The sequence below is a fragment of the Pelophylax lessonae genome (genome assembly GCF_965119305.1).
Source record: "Pelophylax lessonae genome assembly, chromosome: 5".
In the NCBI taxonomy this organism is placed as follows: domain Eukaryota; kingdom Metazoa; phylum Chordata; class Amphibia; order Anura; family Ranidae; genus Pelophylax; species Pelophylax lessonae.
This window is the reverse complement of record NC_138772.1, coordinates 541,924,707-541,939,025: the sequence shown is the minus strand read 5'-3', so window position 1 is coordinate 541,939,025 and position 14,319 is coordinate 541,924,707.

Here is a 14,319-nt window from a genome sequence, read left to right as displayed (position 1 = left end):
AAATAGTTCAATAAAGTGCAAATTCATGCATAAAAATAAATATCTGTGTGAGCCAATCTTCCAAAAAACGTTGTGTGCCGAGAAACGCCCTGTGTGCTGCTTCAACCAATCACCCCAAACGGACTCACCAGATGGAGTGGATGGATAGATTATAAACGAGCAACTACGCCTTTTCTTATAGAGTATATCCAGCATGTAGTCTCATAATCCACTTTAAATGGTCATCCACAGTCAGGCAATCTCATATGTCAGGCAGGGATGTATCATATGTTAGGAGGAAAATGAATTCACATAGCGTGATTCCAAAAAACATATACATTTTATTCAGTAAAAGTTGCACTTACATTTCACCAGTGTCATCCTGACACTAAGGGTTCCAGTGTAATAAAAAATATATAAAAACAATCCTTGCATCTCTCTCCTGTATGTGGGGATCGTTCGTCTCCGGCTGTGACCCTCCAAACCGAGAGAGGGATCCGTCATGCGCAGTGTGTCCAACGTCCTGGCCCCACCCTACTAGTTTCGTCTATTGACGTCCTCACGGAGCAGAGTCACTTTAACTTATGGACCAAGCTGCAGCTATCCGTGGCAGGTCGGGCCAATTTGGTCAAAATGTTTTTAATGCCCCAATTGCTATATCATCTGTATAACTCCTGCTGAAATCTGTGTATGGTTAATTCTATTTTTCGGCTCTTACTGTGGAAGGGAGGTAGTGGTACAATTAAGCTAGAACAACTGCAAAAGCCCAAGGACAGTGTGTGTGTGTGTGTGTGTGTGTGTGTGGGGGGGGGGGGGGGGTTAGCTCTCTCCCGAACCCCTGGCTATATTATGTAACATCTCAACTTCAACACATGGTGGGTGGCCTGGCGAGGCAGTCCATATCTGAAACTGGAAACCAGGATTCAATGCTGTCTGTCCTACTACACTTTAGTAAACCCCATTCCCTTGCTGAGGGTCTAGAGCTTTTTGTCAAAGCCAGTTTCTGACGTATAGGCTTTTACAAAAAATATGGGAGATAGCCAAACATCTGCAAAAGGTCACGGGACATACAGGTTATAGTCCTATATGGGACAACTATTCCTACACAGAATTAGCCAAGATGCAACATGGCGCTAAGTGGCGTCCGTATGGGGTGACGCATATTAAACATATTATTATTGATGGTCATCTACTGCTTTTTGCACAATGGCAGACTATATATGGTCTCCCCTCTGCTTTGCTTTTTTACTATATACCAGGTGTCTCCAAACTTTAGAAACAAAGGGCCAGTTTACTGTCCTTTAAGCTTTAGGGGAGCCAGACTGTGGTCAGTAAGAGTAGAAAATGTCCTGGTGTCAGAGGGAGAAAACAATGCCCCATGATTGTGTCATGGTCTTACCTTCTTGCTGTTCTCCTTCGTTTGACATGTGCTGGCGGCCATCTTGGTTTCTGGGTTTCTTGTAGCCTCCTACTCTGCGGCTCCTCCTTCCCACTGGGAGGAGCTGGATGCCTAGCTCATATATAGGAGGTCTGTGGCTTCAGTTCATTGCTTGGTCCTCCTGTGTTCACATGCTTCTAAGACTGCTGCTGCTTCTGGTTCCTGATCCTGGCTTCGTCTGATTACCCTGCTGGTTCCTGATCCTGGCTTCGTCTGACTACCCTGCTGGTTCCTGATCCTGGCTTCGTCTGACTACCCTGCTGGTTCCTGATCCCGGCTTCGTCTGACTACCCTCCTGGCTCCTGACCTCTGGCTTCGCATAGACTCTGCTTCGGTTTTGCCATCCGTTTGGACTTTTGCTTTACAGCTTGATTTTCTATAAAGCCTTCTTATTTTCTCTTATCTGTTGTTGTACGTCTGGTTCATGGTTCCGTGACATTAGGACCAAGCCATGAATTCTGACGGTACAGGGCCATCCTCGCTACCCACGCTGGTTGCCAGACTTGATCAGCAGGATCACCTGTTGGGTCAGTTCGCCGTGGCGTTGCAAATCCTGCTTGAACGCACGGCTCATTTAGCTCCCGTTGCCGATGGGTCGGTTGTCGCTCCTGGGCCCGCTCCTACTGCCGCTCCGGTTTTTGCGCCAGAGTCTACCCCGACACCTGTTGTTGCGCCTGCGGTGTTTCAGGGTATGTCCGGTTCTGCCCCCCTTCCACAGCGCTTTGGGGGAGAGCCAACTCAGTGCCGAGGTTTTCTCAACCAGGTGGGCATTTATTTCGAGTTGCTGCCACATGCCTTTCCTACTGAGAGATCAAAGGTGGGCTTCTTAATTTCGCTGCTCTCGGACAAGGCCTTGGCCTGGGCCAGCCCTTTATGGGAGAACAACAATCCGGTGGTTGCCGAGTTTTCCGGTTTTGTTGCTTCTCTTCGGAGGGTATTCGATGTGCCGGCTCGTGCTGCCTCTGCTGCGAAGCTCCTTATGTCCATCAGACAGGGTTCACGATCCGTAGCTGAATACGCCATTGAGTTTCGTACCCTGGCAGCAGAGGTGGGCTGGAATAATGAGGCTCTGGTCGCTGCTTTCTCTCATGGTCTCTCGGATGCCTTGAAGGATGAGGTTGCAGCTAAGGACCTACCAGTGGAGCTCGAGTCTCTTATTTCTTTCCTGATTTTGATTGACACCAGACTCAGGGAGAGACCTTCCTTTAAGGAGAGTCTGCGGAGGCCTCCTAACAGATTGGCGCCTACCTTTGCTGTCCCACCCGTGCCTCCCTCTCCTCCCACGCCTCCTGGGGATGACTTGGCTGGGGATGAACCCATGCAGCTGGGATTTGCTCGCCTGTCCGAGGGGGAGAGGGTACTCCGGAGACGCGAGGGCCGATGCATGTACTGTGGTCTCGGTGGGCATTTTCGGTTGGCATGTCCGAACCGTCCGGGAAACGCTCGCACCTGAGATCCTGTCGGGGGCAGATCTTGGGTGGAGTCTCCTCGTCCCCGGTTTCCCGTGTTGACAAACCACTGATCACTGTTGTCCTCTCCTGGGTCGGGGGCTCAGTGACGACCCAGGCGTTGGTGGACTCTGGTGCTGGTGGTTTGTTCATTGATAGTGTGTTCGCTGCCGCCAATTCCATTCCTCTGCAGGCCCGAGGTTCCCCACTGGCTCTTGAGGCGATAGACGGCAGACCCCTTCTGCCGCCACACGTGACTCATGAGACCCTTCCAGTGGGGATAGCCATTGGTGCCGTTCACAGAGAGTCGGTCTGCTTCCAGGTTATTTCGTCTCCACACTACTCGGTGGTCTTGGGGTACCCCTGGCTCCAGAAGCATAATCCGACTTTCGATTGGAGATCGGCCGAGATCCTCTCGTGGTCACCACAGTGTGGGGCTAGTTGCATCCATGGGCCTGTCAAGTTGCTGTGTACTTCCTCTGACTCTCTGTTGCCTCCTGAATACGAGGAGTACCGGGATGTATTCGATAAGGTGCGCGCGGTTGCCCTCCCTCCGCACCGCCCATACGATTGTGCCATCGAGTTACAACCTGGTGCCGTTCCTCCTCGTGGCAAGGTCTATCCACTGTCGGTAGCGGAGAATGAGGCCATGGAGGAGTACGTGAAGGAGGCGCTTTCACGCGGACACATTCGCAAATCCTCGTCCCCGGCAGGGGCTGGATTTTTCTTTGTGAAAAAGAAGGGCGGTGAGTTGAGGCCTTGCATCGATTACAGGGGTCTCAATCGCATCATGATCAAGAACGCTTACCCGATACCCTTGATTTCCGAGCTGTTCGATCGCCTTAAAGGGGCCACGGTCTTTACCAAACTCGACCTGAGGGCGGCATATAACCTCGTAAGGATCAAGGCGGGCGATGAGTGGAAGACCGCGTTTAACACCAGGACCGGTCATTATGAATCCTTGGTTATGCCCTTTGGGTTGTGCAATGCGCCCGCAGTCTTTCAGGAATTCATCAACGATGTTTTCCGTGACCTGTTGCAGCAGTGTGTGGTGGTCTATTTGGATGACATCTTGGTATATTCTGAATCCATGGAGACCCACATTCTGGATGTCAGACGAGTGTTGCAACGGTTACGAGAGAACAAGCTGTTCGGTAAGCTTGAGAAATGCGAATTTCACCGATCCCAGGTAACCTTCTTAGGTTACATCATTTCCGCTGAGGGGTTCTCCATGGATCCTGAGAAGGTTTCGGCTGTCTTACAGTGGCCCCAGCCCAGTGGTCTTCGCTCCCTGCAGCGCTTTTTGGGCTTCGCCAATTATTATCGGAAGTTCATCAGGGACTTTTCCATGCTAGCCAAGCCTCTCACGGATCTGACCAGGAAGGGCAGTAATTCCCAGGTCTGGCCGCTCGAGGCCATCCGAGCTTTTGAGGCTCTAAAGTTCGCCTTTGTGTCGGCTCCGATTCTGTCGCATCCCAACCCTGGGTTGCCCTTTGTCCTCGAGGTGGACGCGTCTGAGACGGGAGTAGGCGCCCTTCTGTCTCAGCGTAGAACACCAGAGGGTCCTCTGCTTCCTTGTGGGTTTTACTCCCGGAAACTGTCTTCCGCAGAGTGCAACTATCAGATTGGTGACAGGGAGTTATTGGCCATCGTGCAGGCCCTTAAAGAATGGAGGCACTTGCTCGAGGGTTCGGTGGTTCCGGTCCTCATCCTGACGGACCACAAGAATCTGACCTACCTTTCTGAGGCCAAGAGATTGACACCACGTCAGGCCAGATGGGCTCTGTTCTTGTCACGTTTTAATTACGTGGTCTCCTACCTACCCGGTTCCAAGAACATCAGGGCGGATGCCTTATCACGGCAGTACTCCGACCTGTCCAGGGAGGAGTCGATTCCGACTTCGGTCATACCTCCGAATCAGATCCTGGCCGCCATTCGCACCAGCCTGACCTCTCCCCTGGGTGAGCAGATTTTGGCGGCTCAATCTGGTGCTCCCTCTGGGAGACCCAACGGCAGATGTTTTGTGCCTGAGGAGTTGCGCACTCGGTTGTTGCGAACCTACCATAACTCCAAGACCGCGGGGCATCCTGGAAAGAATCAGCTGTCCTGGGCTGTTTCACGTCTGTTCTGGTGGCCTTCCCTACGTTCCGACATCGCCGCATATGTAGCGGCATGCTCCGTTTGTGCCCAGAGTAAGTCCCCTCGGCACCTTCCGTTGGGCCTTCTGCAACCCATAGCCACCGGGGAGCGCCCATGGTCACACCTGGGGATGGATTTCATTGTGGACCTCCCTGCATCCCGAGGCCATATGGTCATTCTCATGATTGTGGATCGGTTTTCCAAAATGTGCCACTGTGTTCCTCTCAAGAAGTTACCCTCTGCACAGGAGTTGGCCACGATTTTTGCCAGGGAGGTTTTCCGGTTGCACGGTTTGCCCAAGGAGATTGTGTCGGATCGGGGGAGTCAGTTTGTGTCCAGGTTCTGGCGCGCCTTTTGCTCCCAGTTGGGGATTCATCTCTCCTTCTCCTCGGCCTACCACCCTCAGTCCAATGGGGCCGCAGAACGATCCAATCAGGCCTTGGAGCAATTCCTTCGTTGCTATGTCTCCGATCACCAAGACAATTGGGTTGACCTTCTGCCTTGGGCTGAGTTTGCCAGGAACACGGCGGTGAACTCTTCCTCTGGGACGTCTCCCTTCATGGCCAATTATGGGTTCCAACCTGCCGTGTTACCGGAGGTATTCTCTCCCCAGGATATTCCGGCTGTGGAGGATCACCTTTCCGTCCTACGTGCTTCTTGGGTACAGATCCAGAAGTCCCTTGAGGTCTCTGCGCAGCGCCAGAAACTCCAGGCTGATCGCAGACGAGCGCCTGCTCCTTCCTACCAGGCCGGAGACCGTGTATGGTTGTCCACCCGCAACCTCAACCTTCGAGTGCCCACTCCCAAGCTGGCGCCTCGCTTTGTTGGTCCCTTCCGAGTGCTTCGCAGGGTAAACCCGGTAGCCTATGCCCTTGCGCTTCCTCCTGGCATGCGGATCTCCAACGTGTTTCATGTCTCCCTGTTGAAGCCACTGGTGTGTAATCGTTTCACTTCCTCGGTTCCTCGGCCTCGTCCGGTCCAAGTGGGCAATCGTGAGGAGTATGAGGTGAGCAATATCCTGGACTCACGCCTGGCCCGCGGTCGGGTGCAGTTTTTGGTTCATTGGCGTGGTTATGGTCCAGAGGAGCGTTCCTGGGTTCCCTCCGCAGATGTCCATGCTCCTGCCTTGCTCCGTGCCTTCCACGCACGCTTCCCTCAGAAACCGTTCTTTACTCCGCGGAGGAGGGGCCCTTGAGGGGGAGGTACTGTCATGGTCTTACCTTCTTGCTGTTCTCCTTCGTTTGACATGTGCTGGCGGCCATCTTGGTTTCTGGGTTTCTTGTAGCCTCCTACTCTGCGGCTCCTCCTTCCCACTGGGAGGAGCTGGATGCCTAGCTCATATATAGGAGGTCTGTGGCTTCAGTTCCTTGCTTGGTCCTCCTGTGTTCACATGCTTCTAAGACTGCTGCTGCTTCTGGTTCCTGATCCTGGCTTCGTCTGATTACCCTGCTGGTTCCTGATCCTGGCTTCGTCTGACTACCCTGCTGGTTCCTGATCCTGGCTTCGTCTGACTACCCTGCTGGTTCCTGATCCCGGCTTCGTCTGACTACCCTCCTGGCTCCTGACCTCTGGCTTCGCATAGACTCTGCTTCGGTTTTGCCATCCGTTTGGACTTTTGCTTTACAGCTTGATTTTCTATAAAGCCTTCTTATTTTCTCTTATCTGTTGTTGTACGTCTGGTTCATGGTTCCGTGACAGATTGGTATTAGGAGGTGTAATAATGCCCCATTATTGCTATCAATGGAAGGAATAGTGCCCTATCATTGGTGTCAGTGGGAGGAATAGTGCCCCATCGTTGGTGTCAATGGGAGGAATAGTGCCCCATCATTGGTGTCAATGGGAGGAATAGTGCCCCATCATTGGTGTCAATGGGAGGAATAGTACCCCATTATTGGTGTCAATGGGAGGAATAGTGCCCCATCATTAGTGTCAATGGGAGGAATAGTGTCCCATCATTGGTGTCAATGGGAGGAATAGTACCCCATCATTGGTGTCAATGGGAGGAATAGTACCCCATTATTGGTGTAAATGTGGGGAATAGTGCCCCATCATTAGTGTCAATGGGAGGAATAGTGCCCCATCATTGGTGTCAATGGGAGGAATAGTGCCCCATCATTGGTGTCAATGGGAGGAATAGTGCCCAATCATTGCTGTCAATGGGAAGAATAGTGTCCCATCATTGGTGTCAATGGGAGGAATAGTGCCCCATCATTGGTGTCAATGGGAGGAATAGTACCCCATCATTGTTGTCAATGGGAGGAATAGTGCCCCATCATTGGTGTCAATGGGAGGAATAGTGCCCAATCATTGCTGTCAATGGGAAGAATAGTGTCCCATCATTGGTGTCAATGGGAGGAATAGTGCCCCATCATTGGTGTCAATGGGAGGAATAGTACCACATCATTGGTGTCAATGGGAGGAATAGTACCCCATCATTGGTGTCAATGGGAGGAATAGTGCCCCATCATTCGTGTCAATGGGAGGAATAGTGCCCCATCATTCGTGTCGATGGGAGGAATAGTGCCCCATCATTCGTGTCAATGGGAGGAATAGTAACTCAATGTCAGTGTCAGTGGAAGGAGCTATGCCCCGCTGTTGCTGACAGTGGAGGGAATACTGCCCCAAGGGCCAGGTAAAAGCAAGCAAAGGGCCGCATCTGGCCCCCAGGCCGCAGTTTGGAGACCACTGCTATATACAATTATGCGGTGAATGCACAGTGGTCTTTAGAGGACTCAGAGCTGTCCCCAACCCTGATATTTAGTCTTATGCAGCAGTCCCAATCAATAAAAGGTTTCATCTCTAACTGTTATGCAATGCTCCTGGGGGTATACCTGGAGAACTACCCTAATTCAGCTGGTGAGAGGTGGCAGAGAGACCTGGGTGATATCCTGGGAAGAGACCCTGGCCTGGAGGCGGTGCGGTTATGTTGCCTTAACTGCTCACAGAGGCGATCCAACTCTACATTCTATTGAGAGTCCACAGCACCCCTCTCAGGTTGCATTTCATGTGTCTACACCCTGATCCCCTATGTGTTAAATGTAATAGACATGCAGGGGGCTTAATACATTTCTTATGGAGATGTCCGAAGCTTCATCGCTTTTGGAACTATGTAGTAAATACGGTGAATGCCGCCTTTCAGGTTTCCATTTCCCTGGATCCCAAACACTGTATTCTCAGTATACTGAATGTTATAATCCCTGATAAATATGCTAAAGAGGCAGCCTCTAGAGCAGGGGTCTTCAAACTTTGGCCCTCCAGTTGTTCAGGAACTACAATTCCCATCATGCCTAGTCATGGCTGTGAATGTCAGAGTTTTACAATGCCTCATGGGACGTGGAGTTCTACAACAGCTGGAGGGCCGTAGTTTGAGGATCCCTGCTCTAGAGACCTATTTCAGGCCCGCAGGCTCAATTTTATTACCCTGGGTCTCTCAGACTCCCCCCTCATTACAGATGTGGCTTGCACACATAGGCTCGATGCTACGGTTAGAAAAGCTGATCAATCAGCATAGAGGCAGCTCCTCCAAATTTGAGAAAGTGTGGGGTTGCTGGTTGGCTTCTTGGATTGGCCCCAGGGGATTTAGTAATAGACAGGGAATTTATGTGAAATTTATTATAAAGTGTATCGTAGAAGTTTGTGTACTCTTGCTTTTCTATCGTTTCAAGCATGTGTACTTGTTTTGTGATGGTGTACTTGGTATCCAGATTGCACGTGGGTGTCAGCCCTGGCCCATAATGGGGACTATTACACTTTAAAGGGAAAAACTCCACTTTCATGGGGAAAAAACATTAGTAAATAAAGAAAAAACAATATAGCGTATACAATTGCGACACAAATCATATTGTAATTGAATGTTATTAAAAATTACCTTTCCTTTTCAATCTGCAGCTGTTGTAATTTTCTGAAAATGCAATGCAATATGGCCGCCTGGAGCTGTTCTGTACACAGAATGTATACTGACCACACCCCCAGAAACATCATTTCCTGCTTGTGTGATGGGCTCACCAATTTTCCCAGAAGTCTGCACTAAGATACAAGTAAGATTTCTGGCATCCCCTGCAACAAAAATGTCATTTTTGGTAAGATACTCCCAATAGGAACACGTCTAAAGGGATGCAGGCCCAGCAGCTTTCCTCATTAAAGCCCTGCAGCTGCCACAGCTGATAGATAATTATGAATCCACTCCCATTAGACTCACTCAGCACAGAGGAACAAGCAATGATTTCTTCAGAATAACAAAAGGAAGGAATCTGCAACAAAGTTTGTTATAATCCTTGCAATGTACAGAGATCACCCAGAGGGGAATGTTTTTTTTCCCAACAAAAGTGGAGTTACGCTTCAATGATGTTTAAGTTTTAGTACTGTCAAGCTGGAATGTGCTATGTGTTATGTGAACATAATGTACCTATATTATATGGTTTGAATGACTTTGTGACATCTAAATAAATCTTTACTTGATTAAAAAAAAAAAAAGTTGAATTGTCTGCCCACCACATATATACTGCGGCAGGACGGTCCTCCTGCGCGAACCGTCTTAGGGTTACGTCGGTCGCATGCTGGTAGCTAGTAGACGAGGGCGCCACCGGCGGCGCTCTGCCGCCCTCACTCAGCAGCGGGGACTCCGATGCACAGGGCAGGTGGCTCCGATTGCCGCCTGACACCCGCGATCACTCCCTGCTGAGAGAGAAGAACGGTCAGATGTTGTAAATACAGCTGACCATTCTTCTCTCTGAAATGATCACAGAGTGCCTGTGATCCTTCTATATAGGAACACAGGTCTCTATGGTCATTCCATAAGCCCCGTGCCCCCCCCACAGTTAGAATCACTCCCCTGGGCTCACATTTACCTGTTGATCACCCACAGTGTTAACCCCTTCCCTGCCAGTGTCATTATTACAGTAACAGTGCATATTTTTAGCACTGATTACTGTATTAATGGCACTGGTCCCCCCAAACATGTAAAAAATGTCAGTTAGGGGTCCGATCTGTCTGCAGTCCCGCAAAAAATCACAGATCGCCACCATTACTAGTAAAAAAAAAAAAAGAACAATAAAAATGACATAAATCTTTCCCGTAGTTAGTAAACGCAATAACTTTTGCGCAAACCAATTTTACCAAAAATATGTAGCAGAAAACAAATTGGCCTAAAATGTTAAAAAATTTTGATTTTTAAGTTTTTATTTTTGAGAATGTCATATAGCAGAATGTGAAAAATATTGTTTTTTTTTTTTTTCAAAATTCTCGCTCTTTTTTTGTTTATTAAAAAAATTTGATTTTACATTTTTTTGGAGAATGTTATATAGCAAAAAGTGAAAAATATATATATTTTTTGTCGCTCTGTTTTTTGTTTATAGTGCAAAAAATAAAAAAATAAAAAAATCGCACAGGTGATCAAATACCATCAAAAGAAAGCTCTATTTGTGGGAAAAAAGGACGACAATTTTATTTGGGTACAGCGTCGCACGACCGTGCAATTGTCAGTTAAAGTAACGCTGTGCCGAATTGCAAAACAGGGCCTGGTCATTAAGGGGGCAAATCCTTCCGGTCTTAAAGTGGTTAACGATATTTAAAGCGGAGTTCCAGCCATTTACTCACCTGTCCAACGGTCCAGCGATGCGGCCGCCGGAAGCCTCGATCCTCTCCCTCGGCGCCGGCATCACTGCTGTGGGCACCCGGCTGTTACAGTTTGCGGCTTCACAGCCGGGTACCCACTGCGCATGCGCGAGTCGCGCTGCACGCCGTGATTGGCCGGCAATCTTCTGGGACCTCTGACGGGTCCCAGAAGATTGCAGGGAGGGAGGGGGAGAGGAGAACTTCCGCTCAGGGCGCCGCGGCGCTCCGAGCGGAAGTGGGAGCGGGTACCTGTCAAAACTAGGTACCCGCTCCCCCCCCCCCCAAAAAATGACATGCCAAATGTGGCATGTCGGGGGGTCAGGACTCCCTAAAGCGGAAGTTCCACTTTTGGGTGGAACTCCGCTTTAAGTTTTAGTACTGTCAAGCTGGAAAGCTGGAATGTGTTTTTTTTTTACAAGTACATAATGTACCTATCTTTTATGGTTGTATGACTTTGTGACATCTAAATAAATCTTTACTAGATTAAAAAAAAAAAAAAAATTGATTTGTCTTACCCCCCCCCCCCCCCTTCTAGATTGTAAGCTCTAACGAGCAGGGCCCTCTAAATCCTCCTGTATTGAACTGTATTGTAACTGTATTGTCTACCTTCATATTGTAAAGTGCTGCGCAAACTGTCGGCGCTATATAAATCCTGTATAATAATAAAATTGTCTTAATAAGAACCACCCATTTAAAACTGTAACTTTCGGAACATATACAACATTAAACTAGTACTGTATGGTATTATACAACTAGGTAATGATGGGTAACAACTGCTTACAAATTGACTAAAAATGAGAAACCCGCTGACTTGTTCATAGAGGGGATCTGTGACGAATCGCTACTAATAGTGACTATTTAGCTAATCCAAATTCCTTTCTGACCAAATTGTGCCGTCATCAGCTGTGGAAGGTTTTTATGACCTCTCTTGTTCGGTTTTTATTTGTACAGGCTTTTCCAGCTTCTGCTGTGTTTGATCAGTGAATATTTTAATGTTGGTATAGGAAACTGTAGACACAGCTGAGTCATTTACAATTACCTGCAGAATGTTTGCAGTAGTACGGCATGCCGTGTCTCTGTGTACAGTTCTGCTGTAAGTTAATGTTCACGTTTCCATGCAATGGCTTCTTCAAGATCCATAAAAAAGAAAACAGCTTTGGTAATAAATATTATATACGATATATTGTCAAAAGTATTGGGACGCCTGCCTTTATACACACGTTATAATAATAATAATATAGTATATATATAGCGCCGACAGTTTACGCAGCACTTTACAACTTGAGGGTAGACAGTACAAATACAATACACTTTAATACAGTAGGAATCAGAGGGCCCTGCTCGTTAGAGCTTACAATCTATGAACTTTAACCACTTTAAGACCGGAAGGATTTGCTCCTTAATGACCAGGCTCTATTTTGCGATTCCGCGCTGCGTTACTTTAACGGACAATTGCGCGATCGTGCGACGCTGTACCCAAGTAAAATTTATGTCTTTTTTTTCCCACAAATAGAGCTTTCTTTTAGTGGTATTTGATCACCTGTGCAATTTATTTTTTGCGCTATAAACAAAAAAAAAGTGCAACAATTAGAAAAAACAAAACAAAAAAAAAAAAACAATATTTTTCAATTTCTGCTATATTCTCAAAAAAAAATTTAAAAATCCAAATTTTTTAACATTTTAGGCTAATTTGTTTTCTGCTACATATTTGTGGTAAAAAAACAATCGCAATAAGCGTATTTTGATTGGTTTGCACAATAATTATTGCGTCTACTAACTATGGGAAAGATTTTTGTCATTTTTATTGTTTTTCTTTTTTTTTACTAGTAATGGCGGCGATCTGCGATTTTTTGCGTGACTGCGACATTGCGGCGGACAGATCGGACCCCTAACTGACATTTTTTACACTTTTGGGGTGGACCAGTAATCAGTGCTAAAAATATGCACTGTTACTGTAATAATGCTACTGGCAGGGAAGGGGTTAATTTTATTGGTGATCAGTGAGTTAAATATATCCCTAGGGGTGTGATTATAACTGTGGGGGGGCGTGGCTTATGATGTAACCACAGAGACATACGATCCTACATAGCAGGATTGCATAGTCTCTGCAGTTACACCAGGGAGAATGACAGACGGCTTTGTTTACATCAGCCTTCTGCCTTTCTCCCTCTCCAGCGGGAGATCGCGAGTGGCCGGCGAACATCGGAGCCACCGGTCACTCGCGCGGGGATGTCAGAAAACGAGCAGGGGCGGGAGCGCGCCTCCGGCGGCGCGCGCTCGCCCCCTAGAGGCTCGTGGGCTAGCGACGTACCGGTACATCGCTTTGCCCAGGAGCGGCTGACTGCCGCAGTATATAGTCGTGTGGCAGTCGGCAAGTGGTTAATGGCATCCCAGTCTTAGTCTGTAGGGTTCAATATTGAGTTGGCCCACCCTTTGCAGCTATAACAGCTTCAACTCTTCTGCAAAGGCTGTCCACAAGGTTTAGGACCCTTTCACGCTGGCTTTCCGATCAGGTCAGCCTGTCAGTTTTTCAGACCTGATCAGATGCTCCATGCACCTCTATGGAGCAGCAGATGTCAGCGGTGACATCTCCGCTGACACCCGCTGCGATCCCATCCATGAAATCCAGACGGATGAAAAATAGGGAGGATCGGATAGAACTGGCGGTCCGTTTTCATTCGATCTCCCATAGAGGAGAGTGGGGCTCTGACAGCTCGGTCTCTGCAAAGTAAGCGAAGATGGAGCTGTCATACGCCTGCTTAGCGGGGATTGCGGGATCGATCCCCGCTGAGCAAAACAGAGTCCGCCAGGCGGAAAGCCCGTGTGAAAGGACCCTTTGGAGTGTGTCTATGGGAATGTTTGACTATTCTTCCAGAAGCGCATTTGTGAGGTCAGGCACTGAGTTTGGATGAGAAGGGCTGGCTCACAGTCTCCCCTCTAATTCATCCCAAAGTTGTTCTATCGGGTTGAGGTCAGGACTCTGTGCAGGCCAGTCAAGTTCCTCCACCCTAAACTCGCTCATCCATGTCTTTATGGACCTTGCTTTGTGCACTGGTCCAAATCATTTGGTGGAGGGAGGATTATGGTGTGGGGTTGTTTTTCAGGGGTTGGTCTTGGCCCCTTAGTTCCAGTGAAGGATAGTCTTAAGGCGTCAGCATACCAAGACATTTTGGACAATTTCATGCTCCCAGCTTTGTGGGAACAGTTTGTGGATGGCCCCTTCCTGTTCCAACATGACTGTGCACCAGTGCACAAAGCAAGGTCCATAAAGAGATGGATGAGCGAGTTTGGGGTGGGGGAACTTGACTGGCCTGCACAGAGTCCTGACCTCAACCCAATAGAACAACTTTAGGATGAATTATCCCTGCAAGCCAGGCCTTCCCGTTCACATCAGTGCCTGACCTCACAAATGACCTCCTGGAAGAATGGTCAAACATTCCCCTAGACACACTCCTAAACCTTGTGGACAGCCTTCCCAGAAGAGTTGAAGCTGTTATAGCTGAAAGGGTGGGCCAACTCAATATTGAACCCTCCGGACTAAGACTGGGATGCCATTAAAGGTCATGTGCGTGTAGGCAGGCGTTCCAATACTTTTGGTAATATAGTGCATTTTGCTTTGGGGTATATTTACAGCCCTCTTGTATCCATGGCACGATCCAATGATCTATCCAGAGTACCCACCAATGGATGCAGGTTTTTCAG